The sequence below is a fragment of the Bufo gargarizans genome, chromosome 2 (assembly GCF_014858855.1).
Source record: "Bufo gargarizans isolate SCDJY-AF-19 chromosome 2, ASM1485885v1, whole genome shotgun sequence".
In the NCBI taxonomy this organism is placed as follows: Eukaryota; Metazoa; Chordata; class Amphibia; order Anura; family Bufonidae; genus Bufo; species Bufo gargarizans.
In genome coordinates, this window is record NC_058081.1 from 120,117,834 (window position 1) to 120,143,097 (window position 25,264).

Here is a 25,264-nt window from a genome sequence, read left to right on the forward strand (position 1 = left end):
ATTTAATACAAGTTAGCGAGACAAATTTAGAGTCAGTTTGGGTTATGTTGAAGCTTAGACATGTTCTACACCGTAGGACATGTTGACTAATCTGTCAATTTTAAAATCAGTTTGAGGGTTTAGTGAGACTGCAGAGTGCGTCTGTCTTTGCTATTGTTTTGTTATATTGATTATGACATCCGCACTTGTTACCTTGTGTGAGATGTCTATTGTGGTACTTGTGGTTCGCCACGGGCATCCTCCACCGTATGCATTTTGCTGGGGATCGCCATTAGCAACGGGCCACAAGTGCAGGATTTGCTCCCCTGTATATATGCACGACTGCATGTGGGTTTGAGCACCTCCTGCTAATGCCACCCTGTCTTTTTAGTTTGTAGTGATATATAGACCACCTAGCCAAGTCAAAGAATTAGATGATCTACTAATTAAGGTAATAGCTAAAATGACATTGAAAGGGGAAGTTATCATTATGGGAGACTTTAATCTTCCTGATGTAAACTGGAAAACCAAAATAGCTAGTTCTGCCAGGAGTACAGATATTCAGAATACCCTACTGGGATTATCTCTACAGCAAGTAGTGGAGGAGCCAACCTGGAAGGAGGCCATTTTAGATTTAGTATTCACAAATGGGAATTTGGTATCTGATATTATTGTAGTGGAAAGCTTGGGATCTAGTGATCACCAGTCAGTGTTGTTTACTATAAGTACAGTGACTGAGTCACACCACACGAAAACAAAACTTTTAGATTTTAGAAAAACAAACTTTTCTAAAATTAGATTAGAGGTATACGAGTCCCTATCAGATTGGAACAGTTTCAATAGAGTCCAGGAGAAATGGGACTACTTAAAATTGGCACTATTGAAGGCAACAGATAATTGCATTAGGCTTGTCAGTAAAAGAAAAAAAAGGAAGAGACCACTGTGGTACTCAGCAGAAGTGGCCAAAATCATTAAAAACAAAAAGATAGCATTTAGTAATTAAAAACAAACAAACGAGGATGACAGGCAAATTTATAAGATTAGGCAGAGAGAGGCCAAACAAGTTATAAGAGCTTCTAAAGCACAGCCAGAAGAGAAATTAGCTCAGTCAGTGAAAAAAGGCGATAAGACATTCTTCAGATACATAAATGAAAAAAGAAAACTAAAACAAGGAATTGCCAAATTAAAAACAAAAGAAGGAAGGTATATAGAAGAAGATAAAGAACTAGCTGACTGCCTCAATGAATACTTCTGTTCAATTTTTACAAAGGAAAATGAAGGAAAAGGATCTCAGTTAGGAAGGAAGACTAATGAATCTTTTGATGCATGTGTCTTTACAGAAGAAGAGGTTCTAAGTAAGCTGTCTAAAATTAATACAAATAAGTCACAGGGGCCCTTATGGGATACACCCAAAGCTATTAAAAGTGTCAGGGCCACGGTTATGGCCGTGACTCCTTGGGAGCCGCATACAGTTGCCTGCGGTTTGGGTAGTTGTTTCAACCGCAGCTTGAGGCATGATGTTGTTTGCCTCAAGTGCGGTTGCCGCGGACAACAGCTATGTGTGCGGTTCCCTTGGAGTTGTGTGCGTGTGTGTTTGCACATTTGTATGTCTGGTGTGCACTTTGTGTTGTCTGGTGTACACTTTGACATCTTCCTTTCTCTGTGGCTGCCCGTGGCAACGTTTGGTATGTTGTACATGTGGTGGCAGTGTCCCGGCCTTCGGGCTGTCCCCCAGGACAGCTGCCACCCATGTCGTTGCCTGCGGCAACAGCCACAGTGTGATCTTAGTTTAGCCACTACATCATCTGGCATCACACGGCTGAGGGTTTCCCCCATCCTCAGCCGTGACAAAAAGAGCTTAGCGGTGAACTAGCAAAACCATTAACATTTATTTAACCAATCACTGGTAACAGGAGTCGTCCCAAAAGACTGGAAATTAGCAAATGTTGTGCCCATTCACAAGAAAGGTAGTAGGGAGGAATTAGGCAACTATAGGCCAGTAAGCCTGACATCAATAGTGGGGAAATTAATGGAAACCATACTCAAGGAGAGGATTGTGGAACATCTAAAATCCCATGGATTGAAAGATGAAAAACAGCATGGGTTACTTCAGGGAGATCATGTCAAACTAAACTTATAGATTTTTTTGATTGGGTGACTAAAATAAAAGATGGCGGAGGTGCAGTAGACATCGCTTATCTAGACTTCAGTAAGGCTTTTGATACTGTCCCACATGGAAGGCTTATCAATAAATTGCAGTCTTTGAGCTTGGACTCCCATATTGTTGAATGGACAGACAACAGAGGGTTGTAGTCAATGGAGTATATTCAGACCATGGTCTTGTTACCAGTGGGGTACCTCAAGGATCTGTTCTGGGACCTATATTGTTTAATATCTTTATCAGCGAAATTGCAGAAGGCCTCAATGGTAAGGTATGTCTTTTTGCTGATGGACACAAAGATTTGTAACAGGGTTGATGTTCCTGAAGGGATACACCAAATGGAAAAGGATTTAGGAAAACTAGAGGAATGGTCAAATCTGGCAACTAAAATTCAATGTTGATAAGTGCAAGATAATGCGCCTGGGGCGTAAAAACTCAAGAGCAGAATATAAAATCAGTGATAAAGTCCTAACCTCAGTATCTGAGGAAAGGGATTTAGGGGTCATTATTTCAGAAGACTTAAAGGTAGGCAGACAATGTCATAGAGCAGCAGGAAATGCTAGCAGAATGCTTGGGTGTATAGGGAGAGGCATTACTAGTAGAAAGAGGGAGGTGCTCATGCCGCTCTACAGAGCACTAGTGAGACCTCATTTGGAGTATTGTGCGCAGTACTGGAGACCATATCTCCAGAAGGATATTGATACTTTGGAGAGGGTTCCGAGAAGAGCTACTAAACTGGTACATGGATTGCAGGATAAAACTTACCAGGAAAGATTAATGGACCTTAACATTTATAGCTTTGTGTTTGTATGTGTCCACAGCGCTCTTGATAATTTGGTGGCACCGCTAATAGCCACCAAAGAAATGTTCTGTTTGTACATGTAGTCGAGAATCTCCACATTTTTAAAATAATTTTATAAAAGTTACATTTTAGCGACGACATTTGTAATAGTGAAACATTATCTGCCAGTTAGTCGCCTACAACGCACAATACTCTACTTAGTGAACACTATGAAAAACAGCCAGCAGTGTCAGGTGTGGGGATTTATCTCTCTCTCTGACATCGGAGCTCTGGCAATCTCTGTACTGGAATATGAGCCTTGCGCAGGTTGGAGGCCTGAATCCGGGAGAACTGCTCTGTTCTGAGCTATGCCGGTCGGGTGTGGATTAACACCCAGGACAAAAGGTGAATGTTTTGTTTTTGAGCTATCTGGGTGTGAACTAACACCAATACTGAAAATGAACTGTCGGACTGTGTACTTGGGACAAGTGTGAATAAACCCTGAAGTTTTTGAGTTATAAACTGGTCTTTGCCTCTATAGTGCATCTGCTTTTCCTGACTACAAGAGCGAGTCCCCACACTAGGGATGAGCGAATCGACTTCGGATGAGCGAGCGCGCCGTACAGTATTAGAATGTATGGGCTCAGATGAGCCGAAGTTATTGCTTTGCGAAGTCTCACGAGACTTTGGGTGATAACTTCAATTTTTTCTCAGTTCTGCTAGATATAGACATCCGATGTCAGGTAGTCACTAGTGTAACTTAATTATAATGTAATCACAGAGTACCTTTACCAGTGTAAAATGTAACCTTTCCTGATGATCATTAAAAATCATCCAATTTGTGCCCTTAAAAAGCAATTAACAATGAGGCTGGGCAGGACAAGGAAAGGAAAATCGACTGACCCTCACACTTGCCCTATCAAGCTATAGGCACTGCCTAGCAAAACGGAATGGCCACCCCGATAGGGGCATTTCTGTGTCAGGAACCTCCTGATAGGCCCTGTATGTCCCTGGCAAGGGATAGATACTGCCACCCGAGAAGAGACCTGATAGGACTACAGTCCAATAGTAATGTCATAAGTCAATGCATGTATCAGAAACTAATAAAGTTACAACAAAAATAATCACACATAATACATATATGCTCCCAAATAAACCCGTGGCGTCCAGGTTTTGATCACCAGTGGAAAAGAAAGGAGCACATACCATATGTCCCAGGAATGCTAACGTTGTCCCGATGTGTTTCTCTGAACCGTTCTCTGGGGTCAGTTCATCAGGGGACCAAAAAACAAACGATATAAGAATGGAGGCAATAGTATGTGTGTGGATCAGATTATAGTAGTAATAAGTACCGGTAGTAATACCCAAATGATAATGGTAAATCTCATGGCCATAAAGAAAGACAATTCCCACATACGGATGTGTCCACACTTAACTGATCACTTATCTCAACATGTCCTGAGATGTGTGTCACGAAATGACGCTATATCTAAATTGGATAAATTGCAATACAACGTTCAGACAGCAGGTGGCGTATTGTGTTACTAGCTAAATACCTGAACGTAAGGTAAAGACCTGGTAATGGAATTACAATTGTGAAATTTGGCTGGGTTCACATCACGCCTTTGTCTTACATTTAATATATATAAAAATATATTGTATACCTTAAACAAATCCCTCCGACGGATTCTCTTTTTTTTTTTTACTGTGCAAAGATTACTACATATTTTGACCTGTGCCATTGTTCACTACAATTCTATATGTGTATACTATGATTTAGATACACTTGGTGTCAGTATACAGTGCTAGTCTAGTATTATATTTATTATATTCAAAATGACACCCACCCATCACAGTATTATGCAGAGATTGTTATATACTTTTAACGGTCCCATTACATGTTACAAATGTACAGAATACAATTCAGACACATTGGGTGTCAGTATATATTGCAATTTTTGCATGACATTTAAAATATTGATTGATTATTGATTGTCTGCGGAGTTGTGTATCTAATCCTATTATGTGTGATACTGTCTGCAGAGTCGTGTGTCTAAGCCTATTGTGTTTGATACTGTCTGCAGAGTTATGTATCTAATCCTATCATGTGTGATACTGTCTGCTCAGTTGTGTATCTAATCCTATCATGTGTGATATTGTTTGCAGAGTTGTGTATCTAATCCTATTCTGTGTGATACTGCCTGCTGATCTGCGTATCTAATCCTACCATGTGTGATACTGTCTGCTGAGCTGTGTATCTAATCCTTTCATGTGTGATACTGTCTGCTGAGCTGTGTTTCTTATTCTGTTCTGTGTGATACAGTCTGCTGAGCTGTGTATCTAATTCTATAAGGTGTGATACTGTCTATGAAGCTATTATATGTATGTGTATAGAGTGTGATACTGCCTGCTGATCTGCGTATCTAATCCTACCATGTGTGATACTATCTGCTGAGCTGTGTATCTAATCCTTTCATGTGTGATACTGTCTGCTGAGCTGTGTATCTAATCCTTTTTTATGTGTGATACTGTCTGCTGAGCTGTGTATCTAATCCTTTCATGTGTGATACTGTCTGCTGAGCTGTGTTTCCAATTCTGTTCTGTGTGATACAGTCTGCTGAGCTGTGTATCTAATTCTATTAGGTGTGATACTGTCTATGAAGCTATTATATGTATGTGTATAGAGTGTGATACTGCCTGCTGATCTGCGTATCTAATCCTACCATGTGTGATACTATCTGCTGAGCTGTGTATCTAATCCATTCATGTGTGATACTGCCTGCTGATCTGCGTATCTAATCCTACCATGTGTGATACTGTCTGCTGAGCTGTGTTTCTAATTCTGTTCTGTGTGATACGGTCTGCTGAGCTGTGTATCTAATTCTATTAGGTGTGATACTGTCTATGAAGCTATTATATGTATGTGTATAGAGTGTGATACTGTCTGCTGATCTGTGTTTTTGATCCCACCTTGTGTGATATTGTCTATGAAGCTATTGTATGTATATGTATAGAGTGTTATACAGATACAGAGATAAGGAGCTCTGCTTTGTGTACATACTGTACACTGCAGCCACTGCTGAGAAAAGAAAGGTGGGGGAGGGGTGCTGATGGATTTCAGTCCCAGTATTTCCCTGTCTTGTGGATGATGCCTGGTTATAAGTTATAGAAGCCCATTCATGTTGCTATTGGAAAACATAACACAAAACATTCTTATTGTCTTGGGTCCCTGAGGTGGTGCTTATTTTTAGAAAGGAAAAAAAAAAAAAAAAACTTTCCACAGAGCACTACATGCCACTGGTTTTGTCCCCCTTACATTTTTTTTTTTTTTTTTTTATCTGTTGGGTTTTATATTTTATTTGTAAAGTAAAAATATGACTGTAGGCACAATGAACACAGAAGGACAGTAAATAAAATAACATAGCAAAAGTTATAAAAAAAATGTGCTTTACAATCAGAAGTGTAAAATACAACTTTGGGACTGTGAGTGATTTAACCCTTTCCCAACATCGGCCGGAACTGTTCGAACGCGATCAAATGTTCGCGAACCGCAATTTCGCGGCGGACCCCATTCAATTTAATGGCAGGCAAACCTGAACAACCTTCAGGTCATATTTGCAGCCAGCAAACACTTACTAGAAGTACACAAATAGTCCCACAACATGGACAGTGATATACCAGAGGGGGATCATTGGCAAAAATTCCCCCCCAAAATATGTATTTTAATCAGGGGCAATTTTTATGCGTCTTAAAGGAAAACTCTCAAAAATGTGTCCTGCTGGAGCCTAGAAATTTTTTATTTCCCATCGGTTTGATGTATACAAATGTGAAGCACTCCACATTGTTTTCAACCTGCAGAGTCTATTTAAAAAAATGCATACGTTAACATAAATTTTATTTCTACCATGGAACTGTATGGTGATCGGACGCCACTGTACGGCATCAGTCTGAGGCATCTGTTAACGCATACATTTTTGGTATACATTAAATGGATTTCAAAAATAGAACGTGAACCCAGCCCTAGTGTCAGAATAAGCACCAGTACACAGCAGAGCAGCGTGGCGGAGAAGGGGGGCCGCCATGTACTGACAGAGCGCTAACTGGTCCTGGTGGTCAGGGATGAGGACTGTGTTTCCCAAGGATCATTTTCTACTGGGAAATACAGGACACAGTATAATACACTAGAATCAATATAATATAAAGATATTAGCCATACCCCCGAATAATAATATAACTAGGTGGTCATTTATTATATAGAAATACGTCTATGTTAGGCGTATTTCTGACACAGATTGTGTCGCAAAGGTCCTTAGCACCGCAATCTGCTTATTTTTCCCGCTCATGTCAGGTCTAAAAAAGGATGGTGGCCATCCAGATATTGGATATCACCGCCATACATTGACCCGATAACACCTCTGCACAGTGACTGGATAACACTGCCATACCATGACAGGATAAAAGAGTATAAGAGGGCACAATACAGGGAATGACAGGGTGTGGTAAGAGGGCACAATGCAGGGTATAAGGGGGCACAGTATGGGGTGAGGGGCACAGTCACATGACCCTGTGATATTAGAAGGTTCTTATGTTGAATGCGGTTCATACGCCACCATAATGAGAGGCAGAGGAGTGAGACAAGGGTGTGATTATGTGGCTAGAGAAAAAAAATGTAACTGTTGGCCAGTACAGGCCCCAAAAATTAGCCAATAGGCATTCACCTGACAGCACAGAACTTTGGATTCTGTGGCTGGAGGTACATTAGGCGGTCACAGGATAAATATGTAACTGTCGGCCAGTACAGGCCCCAAAAATTAGTCAATAGGCATTCACCTGACAGCAAAGAAATTTGGATTCTGTGGCTGGAGGTACATTAGGCGGTCACAGGATAAATATGTAACTGTCGGCCAGTACAGGCCCAAAAAATTAGGCATTCAACGAACGAAAAAGGCCTTTTATGCCGCTGTATTTACCTAAGACAGGGACCATGATTTGTTCTGGGTGGTGGCGGATATTTGTGGGCTGTCATGAGGAAATTCAATCAAATGTGGTTGACTCGTCACATGTGTTGAATTCCTCCAAGATCCATTCCTCATTCATTTTTAGAAATGTGAGGTAGTCCACACTGTCGGGAGCTAGGCTAGTGCGCTTATCGGTCACGATCCCCCCTTTCGGACAGGACATTGGACGAGGGGCAAGCCAACAGTTTCATGGCAAATTGTGCCAGCTCTGGCCACAGGTCAAGCCTGCACACCCAGTAGTCCAGGGGTTCATTGCTTCTCAGAGTGTCCACGTCTGCCTCCTCTGACTCCACTTCAGACTCCTGTTGTTGACTTGTCTCAGATGGAGTAGCCCCCCCTGGGAATTCATCCAGAATTGTGACTTCCTCATCCTCCTGCTCCTCAACGGCCTGATCAATGACACAACGCAATGCACGCTCCAGAAAGAAGGCGTAAGGTACAATGTCACTGATGGCGCCCTGGCTGCGACTGACCAGTTTGGTGATCTCATCAAATGGCCGCAGAAGTCTGCATGCATCGCGCATAAGCAGCCACTGGCCTGTTGAAAAAAAAACAATCTCCCCAGAACCTGTCCTGCCACAGAGTTCGTACAGTAGTCGTTAACTGCACGTTTCTGCTGGAGCAGCCTATCAAGCATATACAAGGTGGTGTTCCATCACGTCGGGCAGTCACAAATCAGACGTCTGACAGGCAGGTGGTGTCGCCGCTCAATGTCAGCAACGCGAGCCATGGCCGTGTAAGATCTTCTAAAATGGCCAGAGATTTTCCTAGCCAGCCGCAAGTCGTCCTGGACCCTGGGGTATTTGGCAACTTTACCAACTGTCAAATTGAGTGGGGCTAGCCACTGATCGGCCTGTGACCGCACAGCTGAAAGGAGTGCAGGACCGGTGTGGCTCTTGGCTTCCAGGCACAACAGACGCAGCACAGCATGGCAACTTCTCACCTAGCACGTCGAATAGGTTCTGGGGAGCTTGGGGGGGCCCAGCAGAAGAGAAGGTACCAGCGGAAAATGAGGAGTCAGCCGAGGAGGAGAGGGAGGATTGAGTAGAAGGAGAAGAAGAGGCAGGCCTGCATGCAATCCGTGGTGGTAACACCAAATCTACACGGGTGCTACGGGTTGCATGCTTGACGGCCGTCAGAAGGTTCATCCAGTGGGCAGTAAAAATGATGTACCTTCCCTGTCTGTGTTTGGTAGACCACGTGTCTGTGGTCAGATGTATCTTGGCACCGACACTGTGTGCCAGAGATACATTCACTTGCCACTGAACCTTGCCATATATCTCTGGGATGCCCTTCTGGGAGAAATATTTCCTTCCAGGGACCTTCCATTGCGGTGTTCCTATGGCCACACATTTTCTAAAGGCCTCAGAGTCTACCAGTTTATATGACAGTAGTCGGCGGGCTAGCAGTTCTGACAAGCTAGCAGTCAGCCTTTGGGCAAGAGGGTTATCCGGCGTTATCAAATTTTTACGCTCAAACATTTGGCCACGGAAGCCTGCCTTCTGCCAGATGAATGCGACAACGACAAGGTGGAAGGTGGAGTGGAGGACAACTTGCAGGAGAGAGGAGAAGGAGAAGAGGCAGGACGGGGAGCGACAGAAGTGTGGCTTTGTGGGTTCTGACCGTGTTGTCGTCCCTAGGTGAGTGTTGAGCTTACCGCGACTTATGCGTTGACAGCACAGGCTGCAGATGGCAACACTATTGTCAGCAGCAGACACATTAAAAAAGCCCACACTGTAGAGCCATGTGCCGGCATCCTGGGAACGCCAGATGTGACTGTGCATGGTGGTTGGCTTGTTCCAGATACATTAGCAGTCTGCTTTTTGCCTCCTGTGCACTGTTCTGCCTGCTTCTCCTCCTTCTCCTCCCTATCTGCTGCTCCTTCTCTCCCTCTGAACTCCCCTCCTCTTCCTCTCTTGTGGGCATCCACGTGACGTCCATCGACACATCATCATAGGATTCGTCACCTTCATCACCACTGACATTAGAGGACTCGGAGTAGGCAGCAACAGCGGGAACCACCCTCCTTGGTCTGATCTGGGTACCGTTGTCAGACTGCTGTGTGGCGACCGTTGATACCTCCTTTCCTGATCTGATGCCAATAATGGCTGCGCATCGGTAAGGTCTTGTAATGGATGGGAAAATATTTCCTCTGACTCGAGCAGAGGGGATATGTTGGTGGTGTCTTTGGGGCTGCACACAGCAGAGAGTGAAGAGGGTGCAGATAGAGAGGATGAGGAGGGTGCAGAAGCGGAAGGCTGAGTGAGCCACTCAACCAAGTCTGGTGCGTCCTTTGACGTAATCGCACGCACCTTCAGCAACTTCCCACTTAGGCTGCGGCCTGGTGCACCTGCCCGACCCCTACCACCCCTGCGGAATGGCCTGCCTCTTCCTCTACCTGTCATTTTCAAAATGACCCTGTGACAAAAGTCCCTATAGAAGAGCAGTATTTGTGGAAGAAGGTATATCACACCCCTGTCTCAATTAGTATTTTTGGGGGGCAACTGGTAAATCACACTAGTAGAAATTGTTGGTTACAATAGTGTTTGTCACCAGGGGTCAAGTCCTGGGAAAAAAAGTGTGGGAACTCACCCAAGATCCACTGCCACCCCGACCCCCCCAAAATAAAAATAAATAAAAAATACATATATATATATATATATATATATATATATATATATAGCAGAAAATTCTGTGCAACATAAAACGTAAACAAAACCTGGAATTCACGCTATATGTCTGTTCAGACATAATTAGTCGCTTTCGTATTATAAGCTCCCCTTATATATAATTTACTTACAGTTCTGAAGACTCAGGACTGCTGGCAGGCTTGGCCTCAGGGGTGCTGGCTGGCTTGGCCTCAGGGGTGCTGGCTCGCTTAGCCGGGAAGAAGGAGTGTGGGAGACTGTGATGCCTTTTTTCTCCAAGCTGTTCGGGGGAAAAAAAATGTCATTACACCTGAGGTCAGACCACTAATCAGACCCCCAATGTTAATCAGACCTCAGATAACAGCCCCATTAAGATCCCCAATGTTACTAAGATCCCAATAAGACCTCAGATAACACCTCAGCTCAGACCTAATCAGACCTCAGATAAGAGCCCCATGCCTCATAGCAGCCCCCAGTAGCCTCATAGCAGCTCCCAGTAGCCTTCAATCAGCCCCCAGTAGCCTCTCAACCAGCCCCCAGTGCCTCTCCATGAGCTCCCAGTGCCTCTCACCAGCGGCCCTCCAGTGCCTCTCCACCAGCCCCCAGTACCCTCTCCATCAGCCCCCAGTGCACCCCGGTATTAAAATCATTAGTGAGCAGTGTGCCCTCCCCCCCTCCCCGGTATTAAAATCATTGGTGGGAAGTGCACCCTCCCCCCCTCCCCTGTATTAAAATCATTGGTGGGCAGTGCGCCCTCCCCCTTCCCCTCCCAAGTATTAAAATCATTGGTGGGCAGTGCGCCCTCCCCCCCTCCCCAGTATTAAAATCATTGGTGGGCAGTGCACCCTCCCCAGTATTAAAGTCATTGGTGGGCAGTGCGTCCTCCCCCCCATCATTGGTGGCAGCGGCAGTTCCGGTCGGAGTCCCAGCAGTGTAATGCTGGGGCTCCGATTGGTTACCATGGCAGCCAGGACGCTACTGAAGTCCTGTCTGGCTGCCATGGTCAGTTAGTCAGCAGCATACTTACATGCTCTGTGGCCGCCCGGCGCTCCATCTTCTTGTAGCTCACAGGTCTGTGCGGCGCATTGCTTATGCTTATAGCAATGCGCCGCACAGACCTGTGACGAGTTACAAGAAGAAGGAGCGCTGAGCGGCCACAGTGCATGTAAGTATATTGCTGCAGAGTAACTGGCCATGGCAGACAGGACTTCAGTAGCGTCCTGGCTGCCATGTTAACCTATCAGAGCCCCAGCATTACACTGCTGGGACTCCAATCGGAACTGCCGCTGCCACCAATGATGGGGGGGGGGGGTGGCGCACTGCCCACCAATGATTTTAATACCGGAGAGGGGGGGGGCACTACCCACCAATGATTTTAATACTGGGAAGGGCGGGGGGAGGGCGCATTGCCCACCAATGATTTTAATACCGGAATATCGGGGAGGGTGCAGTGCCTACCAATGATGCAGCGTCCCGATCAACATAGGAACGTCTCAGATTTAGAATATACCATCGAATCAAAGTTTTCTCCAATCCGATGGTATATTTTAACTTCAAGCGTTACCTACAGAGGACCAGGAAGCGGTGAGTACAAAGCCTTCACCGCTTCCTGGTCCTTTTGTCCAGCTTTAAAGACAGACGGCCTTCAAAGGGAACGGCGTTCCTGCTATGAAAAAAGTGCAGGAGCGCCGTTCCCGCAGGACTCGAGCCCTGTTTGTCACTATTGACCACCCCTTTAATAGTGGCCTTCATAGTTGATGCCCCTTTAACAGTGACCTTTACAGTACCCACCCCTTTAACATTGTTCACCCCTTTAATAGTGACCTTCATAGTGGCCGCCCCTTTAACAGTGACCACGCAGTGCCCGCCCCTTTAACTCCACAGATCCCATCTGTTTAATAGTGGCCCCTGCCCCCATGCATGTAGCAGTGTAGTTGTGCCGTCATACGTCTGAATATTTAAGGACCTGCGAACTGCTAAAACCTGTGAGCTTCTATTGGCTAATAAGGGACATGTGACCGTGTAAATGGCAGTTCAGATTTAAGTGAAAGGCTTGCTGGCTTCTATTGACTAATGCAGGTCATTTTTGGGGAATATTTCAGGAACGGTAAGTCCTACAGAGCTGAGACCCAGTCTAAATCCTTCCCGGACACCTGATGTACCTGTGTGCCAAATTTAGTGAAGATTGGTCCAGTCGTTTGGTCGCGCATAATGAACGTCCAGACAGACAGTCGTCTAGTAGACAGACAGAAACTCATTTTTATATTTAATGGCTCCAGTGTTTAATGCTCCTCTGTTTCCACCAGTAGAGCCAGTATATAATCCTCTTTCGACCTCCCTCCTCATATTGCGTGCTTTGCAAATAAATATATATTGCCCACCCTGTTTTGCCAATGGAGAATTCCCCCTGCAAAACATACAAGAATAGGACAGGTTCTATTTTCTTGGTGTGGCCACAGAACAGACATTCAGATGCAGGCAGCACATGGTGTTATCCACATCTTTTTTGCCCCCATTGAAATGAATGGGTCCTCAGAAAATGTGGATCGGATGCAGACAAAAAATATGGTCATGTGAATGCACAAAGGCTAAATACACATAAAGTTTTTGGATGAGGATTTGAAGCAGACCTGCCTACAGAAATGGATTGGAAAGGAATTAGAAATATACAGTAAAGGAAGGAATTATACTTCTGGCTTTGGTTGAAAATCGGCTGTGTTTAGCCCTGATATGTTAGCATTTAGCATTATAGCTTCTCACAAATTTCCCATCATCTAAGTGTCCAGGCCTCATATTTACTGCTTATGTCAAGGTTCCAGTCTCCATGCCATGTCTCTTTATCAGCAGTTTGTTTGCTCTGACTATTCACCATTGTATCCAGCTGTTCTTTGATCAGTCCCTGATTAAGTTAAATACAGCCCCTCCTCTATTGTTCACACCTAGAAGTGTAAATGTAAGGCTTTAGTTATTCGGAGACATTGGTCTTCATCCAAAAAGCAAACTTCCTAAGTGCACAAAATCAAATTATACCAGAATTGTAACTAATCAAATATACACTGCAAACAACGTTTCTGCTTTCCTCAACTATTACCCCTATTTTCCTGCACTGCCCAAAAACCCTGCACCCAGCAAGGAACTTCTTATCTCTCCAGCCATCTGACCTCCTGCTCATATCTGTTCCTTAACATAAAAGCTTCCTCTCTAGAGGGAATTGTAAGATTGATAGAAAAACCTGGGAATGTAAAATGAGCCACTGTATCACAAATAATAGGATTAGATACACAACTCAGCAGGCAGTATCACACATGATAGGATTAGATACACAGCTCAGCAGAAAGTATCACACATGACAGGATTAGATACACAGCTCAGGAAAACAGTATCACACATAATGGGATTAGATACACATTTTAGCAGACGGTATCACACAGAATAGGATTAGATACACAGCTCAGCAGGCAGTATCACATGATAGATTAGATACACAGCTCAGCAAAAATTATCACACGCGACAGGATTAGGTACACATTGTAAGACCCTCTCCTGTTCCGCGATCCACTAGGGCCCCCGGGGGACCCTGTTGGAGTATCGGGACAGGTCACGCATGTGCCTGGGGAGTCTTTGGTTCCGACTCCTTTGTGGGCAGACGCGGTAGTGCGTCCACATGGTCGCTGGAGGGGAAGACCACCGGGGCCTCGGAGGCAGATTGACCGGACTGGTGGTGGCACGCAGCGGCCAGTCCTGTCTCTGGTATCACCTGCGGGTTCCGTTCCGGCGTCCGTGCCGACGTGATCGTGTATTCATGCTGGGTCACTCGAGCGTCCGTGTGCATGCTCGAGAGGAGTTTCGTAAAAGGATACGCGGCCGAACATACGCGCATCTTATTCGCTACGCCGGTCGCTGACGGGGAAAATACCTGTACGTAAATTATAGTAGATTAGAGGGCAGGCATGGGCTAAGAGACTAAAGACCAACCTAGGCCGCACAAGTGTCAGGGATTAGGATCATTATATGACCTATGAGGAATAGACACATGTGATTGGCTAGCAGGTACTTAAAAGGGGATCTCCCTGGCTGGTCAGTGCCCACTGTTGTTTTGACAACCCAGGTGTATGTTGCGTTTCATATTCTCCCAGACTACCTGTGCATAACCTCTGCCTTCCTCGATTTATCTCTAGAGACTGCCTCTGGATACCTCATCTTTGCTGAACAGTTTGTCTCGTGTATGACCTTGGATCGGACCCTGGAAATCCTGACGTCTCATCCCTAGGTACCATGTTACACGGACTAATACTGCGCATATGAACTTTGGCCTGGTCACTGGCTGTCCCCAGTGTTTCTCTGCACAGGCTATTATTTGAGTTGGTTACCTGTATATGCTTAAAACCAAACAATACCTCAGACCATATAACACAATAGGGGGTCTAGTCCATAATACAAGAGCACCAATAGTCGAACCAACCAATAGCCCCATACAAATACACATATAGGAAATAAATAAATGATATGGACTGGCACTCTGTATGTGTGGTAATAAATATGGTTTGTAAAAAGTGAAATATACAGTATAAAGTGATCACACAGTTTTAATATACAAAACTCAAAATTACAATAAAATTACCAAAAAATATAAATCAAAATACATAATTATAAAACCTGAGAATAAAAGGTAAATGGGGATCTATACTTTGGACAAGCTGGTATAACGCGACAATGATATAAAATACTTAATAGGAAATAGTGCACCAATAATATAGAGCTCCTTGTATCAAGTGGATTGAATAAAAGTTCCTTTTTTACAAGGGTCCTTTCATGCAGAAACAGAACCGACTTTTATGTCATTCCTCTCAAGGAGCACGTGTATAAGTACCGCTTAGTTGTATGATCGTAGCTAATGTCCGCGGACTGAGAAAACACTAGCGGAGATATATACTCCTAAACTTTCTTTGTAAAGTCTGTCCAGACCCGATTGATTATAAATAATGATGGATAAAGTGCTGGTGTGCACTGGAAAGAGAAATATATGAATCTTACCTTATCCTAGGTAAGTTGCGGTTCAATAAATGTGATGATACGACATACGTGTAATCCCACGTTGTTCAAACAAACGCCGACAAGTCACGTGGTCTGTGATGTAGTTCTGACTTGCGGCTTGTAGCGAGGTATCGCGGGAACTAATGTCATAAGTTACATACAAAATATTTCTTCTATTTGGAGCGCTCCAATCCTTTGAAAATATTATCAAATTTTCATATCATCTGTATAGAGGCCTCTTTCCTTCGGTCCGGTTTCATATAGCATAAGATATAAAATGTAACACAAAGGTTTATTGAGCATATATTAGTACATATAAAGGTGAAAACAAAAAATGGGGGTAGATGACAAAATCCACCCAAACCCCTGTCTGCAAAGACAGGCCAGAGGCTCCCAGTAAAAAAGTACCCACCAGATATACATCACCGTATCATTACATATATGTCATACACAAAAGGCTTAAATCCGATCCTGTAGGGATAGAAAGACACAATGGGTAATTGATTATGACTATTTGCTTGTAATACTGCTATCCATTTGTGTGTTACCTTTTATCAGCGCTTTGCCCTGGCATATTGGCTGTATATTTGTATGCCAGTTCTGAATTGCACTATTTTTCCCTGGCCGCCTTAGGGTTTAGATGCTCACAATTGGTTAGCAGCTAGACACCATTGTGTCTTTCTATCCCTACAGGGTCGGATTTAAGCCTTTGGTGTATGTCATGTTTGTAATGATACTGTGATGTATATCTGGCGGGATCTTTTTTACTGGGAGCCTCTGGCCCGTCTTTGCAGACAGGGGTTTGGGTAGATTTTGCCATCTTCCCCCATTGTTTGTTTTCACCTTTATATGTACAGATATATTCTCAATAAACCTTTGTGTTACATTTTATATATTATGCTTCATGTGTATTTGTATGGGGCTATTGGTTGGTTTAACTATTGGTGTACCTGTATATGCTTACTGGTTTAGACTGTACGGCCCTTTATTTAATAAATCCACTATTGTTGAACCTTTGTCTGATTGCTTGGGGTTCTGCACCATTACATACATCTTGGCAAAACGTATCACACATGATAGGATTAGATACGCAGCTTAGGAGACAGTATCACACATGATGGGTTTAGATACCCAGCTCAGCAGGTAGTATCACACATAATATGATTAGATACACAGCTAAGTGGGCAGTATCACACATTATATTTGGATTCTGGATTTGGTGTTCCTTTATTCTCATGTGTTTGACTTTCACACATTTAATATTCTCAATAGATCTCACCAAATCTAGCTAGGTCTGCCGCTAAATATCTCCTATTTGAGGCTATCTTCTCTGCAGCTTAAGCAATAAGCTAAATGTAAACCGCCCAGTGGTTGTGATGTGTATTGCAGCTTTTTAGAGTTTAGTTACAGTCTCGTGATATGATGTTGTTTTGCTGTCAGGACAAAATTGACACCACTTCCAGTTTGGAGATCAGGTAAGAGAGGGCGCATCTGTATTTGGAACCAAGTATAATGCATCTGCATCACATACCATATGTCTACAGTGCTGTTACTTCTGAGACCCTTTAAAAATCTACAAAACTCCTATAATAACTGAATAGTAGCTAAGAGCGTGGTAGTATAACCTTATTAACACCAAAATGAGAGAAACCACACTATAATAAATAATACAATAAACAATCTTTAATTAATACAAAACATTAATAATACATATCAAAAATAATAACATCAGAGTGGTTAAAAAGGATCCCATGTAGCAGCACTTGGTAGGTCACACACAGAAACATTGCTGTACAAGTACCAAAAATATAGCAATTGGTCCACTAATGCATTGAGTCCATAGATCACTGTGCAAAATAGCAAAAAAGCTAAAAGTAAGGCTACTTTCACACTTGCGGCAGTGTGATCCGGCGGGCAGTTCCGTCGTCGGAACTGGCCGCCGGATCCGCCGATCTGCTGCTGCCTGAAAGCATTTGTGAGACGGATCCGGATGCGGATCCGTCTCACAAATGCATTGCAAGGACGGATCCGTCTCTCCGCTTGTCATGCGGACCGACGGATCCGTCTTGTACATTTTTCTCATTTTTACCGATCTGCGCATGCGCATGCCGGAACGACGGATCCGGCATTCCGGTATTCTGAATGCCGGATCCGGCGCTAATACATTCCTATGGGGAAAAATGCCGGATCCGGCGTTCAGGCATGTCTTCAGTTTTTTGGGCCGGAGAGAAAACCGTAGCATGCTGCGGTTTTCTCTTTTGCCTGATCAGTCAAAACGACTGAACTGAAGACATCCTGATGCAAACTGAACGGATTACTCTCCATTCAGAATGCATGGGGATATGCCTGATCAGTTCTTTTCCGGTATAGAGCCCCTGTGACGGAACTCTATGCCGGAAAAGAAAAACGCTAGTGTCAAAGTACCCTTAGTGGGATAAAAAAGACAGCTCATCACAGAAGTAATAGATCACTGTGCAAAAAAGCAAACACGAATGGGATAAAAAGACACAACTAATCCCATAAGTAAATAGGACTGCTGTAGAAGAAAGGGGAGAAAGGCCCAGAAAAAGTTCCCAGCAGCCCAAAATTCCCACCAAAATCACTCAAGGAAGTCAACCTGCTCTCAAAATGAAACCATACCAATGATTAGCTGACATCATCGCTGCAGGGGAAGGCCACCATGTATTGCATGCTTCTTTTTGCCAATTCTGCCAGTGTGGGCACTGTTCCCCGAGTATACAAGTAGGCTTTGAGTGGAGGACTCCTCTATGACATAAGGAAAGATTTGCTTATTTTTGTTGCATCATTTCCTTTTCCATTTCCTTCTCCGTGGAGGAAAGGAGACTTACCTGTTTCCCCGCCGCTGGGTTCCAGTTCCCTTGGTTAGCCATGCTGCAGTTCCCTGCTTTTCACCTTCTGGGATGGACAGGGATCATGTGTGCCACTGCTGCCAATGACTGGCTGCAGAAGCAAAGTGTCCCTCAAGCAGTATGTCACTCATGGGGGACATGTCACTGTTGCAGCTAGTCATTGGCTGCAGAAGCACACGTGACCCCATTATGGAAGCTAACAAGCAGGGAGTTGGAGCACAGCAAACTGACAGATCCTGAAACCAGTAGCGGGGAGCAGGAAAGTATCCTTTCCTACACAGGTATGCTGGGGAGGAATGGGGTCGAGACAACCCCTTTAAATAAGTGGCAAGAACCTATGCAGGGATTCCCTCTACCCAGTGCCTAAACAAGGGTTAACCCAAGATACATGAAAAGAAAATGGCGCAAACAAATAGGCACCAAGTTCTCCTATCTAAGGCTACTTTCACACTAGCGTTATTCTTTTCTGGCATTGAGTTCCGTCCTAGGGGCTCAATACCGGAAAATAACTGATCAGTTGCATCCTAATGCATTCTGAATAGAGAGCAATCCTTTCAGGATGCATCAGGATGTCTTCAGTTGAGTCTGTTTGCCTTTTCAGGACGGAGATAACGCCAGATCCGTTTTTCCGTATTACACCGGAGAGGCGGATCCGACATTTCAATGCATTTGCCAGACGGATCAGTATCCTGATCCGTCTGACAAATGCCATCAGTTTGCTTACGTTTTGACGGTTTCCGGCAGACGATCCTCTGCCGCAATTGTGAAAGTACCCTAAGGTGGTTAGGGGTGTTGTCATGTTAAAGGGCCTATTATAAAGGGAACCTGTCACCGGGATTTTATGTATAGAGCTGAGGACATGGGTTGCTAGATGGCCGGTAGCACATCCGCAATACTCAGTCCCCATAGCTCTGTGTGCTTTTATTGTGTAAAAAAAAACGATTTGATACATATGCAAATTAACCTGAGATGAGTCCTCTCCCCGAGATGAGTCCAGCGTGAAGGAGCCCAGCACCGCCCCGCATCCTCAGAATCTCCTCCTTGCTCCCCGACGTCAAAAAGCTAGAGCGCCATAATCTCGCGAGGCGTGAGCTAGCGCATGTGCAGTTTGTTCCCTGAGGCTGATGCCAGTACAGGGAAGGAACACTATGACGACACTGCGCATGCGCTAGCTCGTGCATCCCGAGATTACGGCGCTCTAGCTTTCTGACATCGGGGAGCAAGGAGGAGATTCTGAGGATGCAGGGCGGTGCTGGGCTCCTTCACTCTGGACTCATCTCAGGGACAGGACTTATCTCAGGGTAATTTGCATATGGATCAAATCGTTTTTTTTTACACAATAAAAGCACACAGAGCTATGGGGACTGGGTATTGCAGATGTGCTAGCGGCCATCTAGCAACCCATGTCCTCAGCTCTATACACTAAATCCCGGTGACAGGTTCCCTTTAATCTTTACTTTGCTTCTGTGGGTTCCACAAGAAAAATACATGTCACATTATTCATTGCCCTTACAATATTATTAAGGTTGTAAAATACACTATCATTTGCACAATTTGCTGTACTGGTGACATGTTGGAGTGCAGCCAGTGTCGGACTGGGATGCCTAGGGCCCACCAGTAACATTTATTTTAGGGGCCCACCGTACAAATACATTCAAATATAATAAATAATCTAACAAGTTTTTTATATGACTATAGGCTGGTTGAGGTGCTGTACATTGAATATATGTATGTAGAGCAGTAAATCTACTGTGTTATGTGCCACTTGTGCAGGGGGTAGGAGACTAGGGGCCCACCTTGCTCAGGGGCCCACCGGGGGATTCCCCTGTACCCCTGTGGGCCAGTCCAAGCCTGAGTGCAGCCTTTTCTTATGGGAGTGTTGTGTGCCAATAACGAGTAGTTTGCTGCAGCAATTTTTTTACATTTCTACAAAATCTTTCCTTCATGTTGGCAACTATGCCCTTTTAGCATATTAGAATTTTTAGCGATCCAGTGTAGGTCTGCATTATGCCTCTTCTGAGGTCAATGATAACAAATATTGAGCCAGTCCAAATAGACTGAATAATGGTCCTGTCATAGTGTCTGCATGAATCAGTATCTCGGACAATATCTGGCTGGTTGTGGGTAAAGGATGTGAGAAGATAATTATTTTAAGTAAAATAGAACATGGTGCCCTAATCATTTTATACGTTTTTTTTTTAAGCAACGATCCTGACTTTTATTTGTTCATGCTGTTTATATTGTGATAGCTTTAGTGTGTCATAGTAATATAAATAATAATGCTTTACATGTGGGAATAAGGGAGATATTACTTTATTATAGGAGGCAATAAATAGACTGCTGTGCCAGGTTTCCTGAGGTGATAGCGACATAATCAATCTTAACTGCAACGATGGAATAAAACATGATCTCAATTTTAAATGGATACTCCATAAAAAGAATGTCCGCCATTTCAAGATCATGCTATTTGTAAATAATTCTTCTGATTAATTTCCTAACATACATATATAGTAGCAGCAGCTCTGTTTTCCTGATGTCTAACTGTAAATCCCTTCCATGAGCACAAGCTGGTTGCCTGCAGCTACCACTAGAGGGAGCCTATTGCATGTTGAATTATTATTGAGGTCAGTGTATAATACAGAATTTGCCAACCAGGGTTCTGCACTATCCGTACACTACAGGGGTGCTGGACAGCGTGCAGACTATACAGTATGGCATATGGTGGGTACTGGTTGATCAGTATGTGGTTTTGATACTTGCTTGTTGTGACGTTTGTGGTTTATAGTGGTGGTTTACATATAATGAGTGATTGTGACCTCACAAATATGTATTTTGTAGAGTGCTTCTCACCATGCCAAGTCCATGTAACTGTCTAATTTTTCTTTTGTTTTAATTGGAGCATTTTAATACTTTGTACAACTGTGAAATAAATATAGATAATATGCTTTTTGGCTTTCTTGTTTTGGTCATTTGGTATTTTGCCAAGAGGGAAATTTATTATGCTTCTTAATAAATTAGTCACATCTTATGCTGGCGGGCCTTTTACTGTGACAGACATGTGAAACGACAGTATTTAGTAACTGAGCCCCTTTAGCCTACATTTATCAATTTATTTACACCTTTTTAGGTCACATTTTACTCCAAAATTGTCCTATTTGCTGTGAGATTTATTAACTATTTGCTCTACAAATTAGAGTAATTCATGCTAAACGTTTTGAAAGTAGAGTGAAAAGTGAGAGTGGTTTAATACTTAGTCAGTATTTAGAAACATTTATGAATACTGTCTTTTTAAAATGTTTGTCCAACCTCACGCCGGAAGGTGGGTCGCCTAAGCAAATTTATCAACATCACACAACAGTTTGATAAATTTGTTGCAAATAGCAGAAATGTTACCTATAGCAAAACAGACTTCAATAGTACTGTTAGGAAATCTCAACATCCCTCTGGTACCCCTGGCACCAAACTTCTAGTATCGGCTTGGTTTGAGTCTTGTTCTGACGTCAGGAGAGCGCTTCACTCAGTAGGGAATAACAGACACAACAATGATGTACTGAATGAACGCTCTGAAGTTTATTTTTAATGCACACAGGTTATATAGAGGGGGTTTTACCCCATTTATTAGCACATCAACGTAAGTTATTTATTCAACCTATCATATTAACACGTTCTATTCTACAAGCAAAAAAGAGCAACAAAAACGGAACTTCCATATTTCTGATGTTGTCCGGGAGTAGTGCCAAAGAGATAAGATTCATGGTTACAGAGAACAGAAACTTAGCAGAAATCAGAATTCATTTTAACATAAAAACATGGATTCCTTTCAAGTACTACACATGATACATTCACCTGTTTGTCGCCTCTCAGGTCTATTTCATATTTTCCAAAGGCTGCATGGCTGGTTATTGACTGGAATGAATCAACCCTACAGTATGTCCACAGGATGCCGAAAGGAGAGAACATGGCATGGTAGTTATTTAGCGCCATTGCCACTCCGTTCTAGTGATTACAATTCGCATCCCACACGATCAGTCATTGATGGCTCATACTATCAATATGACATCAGTGTTTTCATAAGTCAATTTCTTTAAAGTGTCACTCCAAGGAGGGACATAAATAACCTTCTAGGGCAGAGGAGATTTCTTGATATATTTCTCCGTTTTGTCATTTAAAACAATATAGTACCAAGTAATAATGTTTGAGAACACCGTAGTTAAGAAATCTCTAATAAGAAAGCAATAATTTTTTTCTAAGAAACCTAAATGTAGTCAAGCTGAATTTGTTCTTTTGCTCTTATCAGTTGCATTTTTGTATTGTCATAGCAGCTAAGGCCTGTTTCACGCTAGCATTAGTAGTTCCGATAGAGAACAGCCTGCCGAAGCTCTCTGGATTCGTCATTGCCGGATGTTACCAGAATGACCATGGACCCCATTGTATATAATTCAGTGAGCTTTGGCAGGCCGTTCTCTGCCAGGACACCCTGCTGGAACTACTAATGGCAGTGTGAAACAGGCCTAAGTCTCATGCAGGTTTCATAGTGAAATGTGTCAAATGACCAACTCAGCTCTGCTCCATGATACAAATCTATTTCCACCGTAATTGTACAATTTTTTTGGCATTTTATAGCGAACTCAACTTTAAGAGGACCCATCAAAAGTGTAAAATAGTTTATAACTATTGTTCCCTTGTTACCCAGTTTATGTATCCACTTTTCCTTTTTCCAAAAGTTCCTCCATTCCTCCGAAAATTGTTGCTAATTATTCTACTGCCTGATATACAAATCAACTTATAAAACCGTGGTTTAAGCTACAAAATTTTATGCGCTGTCACTGTCCAATGAGTTTTCACCACATAGCGGGACTCTTGATTCATCATTGCGGTCACTTTGATTCATCTACTGCTGATGCTGAGTCTTTGCCAGCAATGTGTTCTATACATCTTGAAGCGGGCTTGTAGTTCATTGCTAACTGGGATGTAGCATCATCAGAAGAATCAAACTGGGCAGAGGAAATGCTGGGGGTCTCTCTATGTGAAGAGGATGTGAGATGGGGAAACAGCTCTCATTGTCTGAACACTGTGTTTGTTTAAATTAAGTTAAATGATCTGGACTGACATTCTGCTGTTTGGGCACAAGATGCCGCTGTTTCCTTACCACAGCAACACACTGCATTTCATGTGATGTTGGGAACTCTCAGGGGGTAGAGTTACAAGTCTGGAGAGGAAGGCAACAGCAATCTTAGAGAGAGGCTGTGAGAGACACTGAGGAACTGTGTGAGCAGAGAGTCCGACAGCATCCAGGTGTGAGAGCATCCCTCAGTGATCAGAGCTGCAGCTAAGTGAAGCTGATCGTGTTCAAGACCCTGATCCTGTCCAGAGGAATGAGGATACACTGCAGGACCGCATGCTTGCTGGAGAGGCATTTGTTCTGTTCAGAGTCACCAGCGGATGCAGAGCAGACCCGGGTCGGTAAGATCATGCACTCTCCTCATTACAGTGTTGGCGCCTAGAGACTGAGACCAGGCCTATAGTTAGTTAGGGTCTCTGTTTGTGTCAGGCCACAAGTGTTACTACTGTTCATTGCAAGGACTCTGTAACTTAAAGTGACATTTCACATTGGAGAGCTGATAAAATTCCCACAAATTCAAGCCAGGCTGGCATTTTGCTCAGAAGGAATACTCGGGCACGTGCTACAGGACCTGTTGTGGGAGGGGGGAATACTGTAGATCTGTGTAAGATTGTAAGCTGTTGTGCTGCACCGTAGGCTACCCTGTACCACACACCCATACAGTGATTCTTGTTCTTTTAGGGTAATAACAGGTAAGGTGTGTCAGTTTAGTTGTGCCCGCCAGTAGGTAAATTACTGCTCTTTCCTTCTGCATCCATTGGAGGGCGCCGTGCTGTGCAGCGCAAGGGTCTCAACCTTCGAGCTGGGTATATGTAAATGTATTGTATGTTCCCAGCATTTGTGGTTGTGTTTATTGCCATATTTAAGTAAAATTCAGTTTTTTACCCAAAGCTGGTGTTGGGGTTGCTTTCCTCGTTCGTGACTTCACTGTATTCTGGGGAGCCCACCCTGGTACGCTGCTTACAAGGACATGGAGATCATGTGGTATTACAGAAAAGTGGATCTAAAAATGGGAGCAAGGGAAACATTAGTAATATGTTATTTGCCTATTTTTTGGGTTGTTGACAGGTTCTCTTTAAAGCGTACGTAAAGTTTCAGATAATTTCTAAGAATAGCTTGCAATATGTGTGTCATGGTGCCTCCTGTGAGATAGGTGAAAAGATCAGGTAGACTTGCTGCATGTGAGGCTATCTGACAGGTCTCTCTGTTTTCCTCTATATATGTTGTTGTTTGGCAGGATCTCACCTCTCCTCAGATGCCACTCGTTATCAGTGATGAGGCTCTATTTAGATCCGCCTTACACTGCTGACCATGTGGTTGATAGTTTCTGCTTGAAGTTGCTAGTGCTGGTTTGTCTTGGATCTCCTGCTTCTTCATACATCTCCGAGCTAAGTACTTGTTGCCTTCACTGTTTCTTATTATGTGGAGTGTGTTGTTTCTATGGCTCAGGGAGATGCAGGTTCCTTCATTCTGGAAGGAACCAGCTGTCTTATCCCCTGCTACCTATCCTAGGGCTCGTCCGTTTTAGCAGGGCTTTAGGTACCTGATGTATGAGTATTTCCATCAGGATCTGCTCATACTGGCAGGGGTTAGGGAAAGGCCTAGGGATTACTAGGAGGTCACCATCCCTCTTCCTTAGCTTTTGATGCCT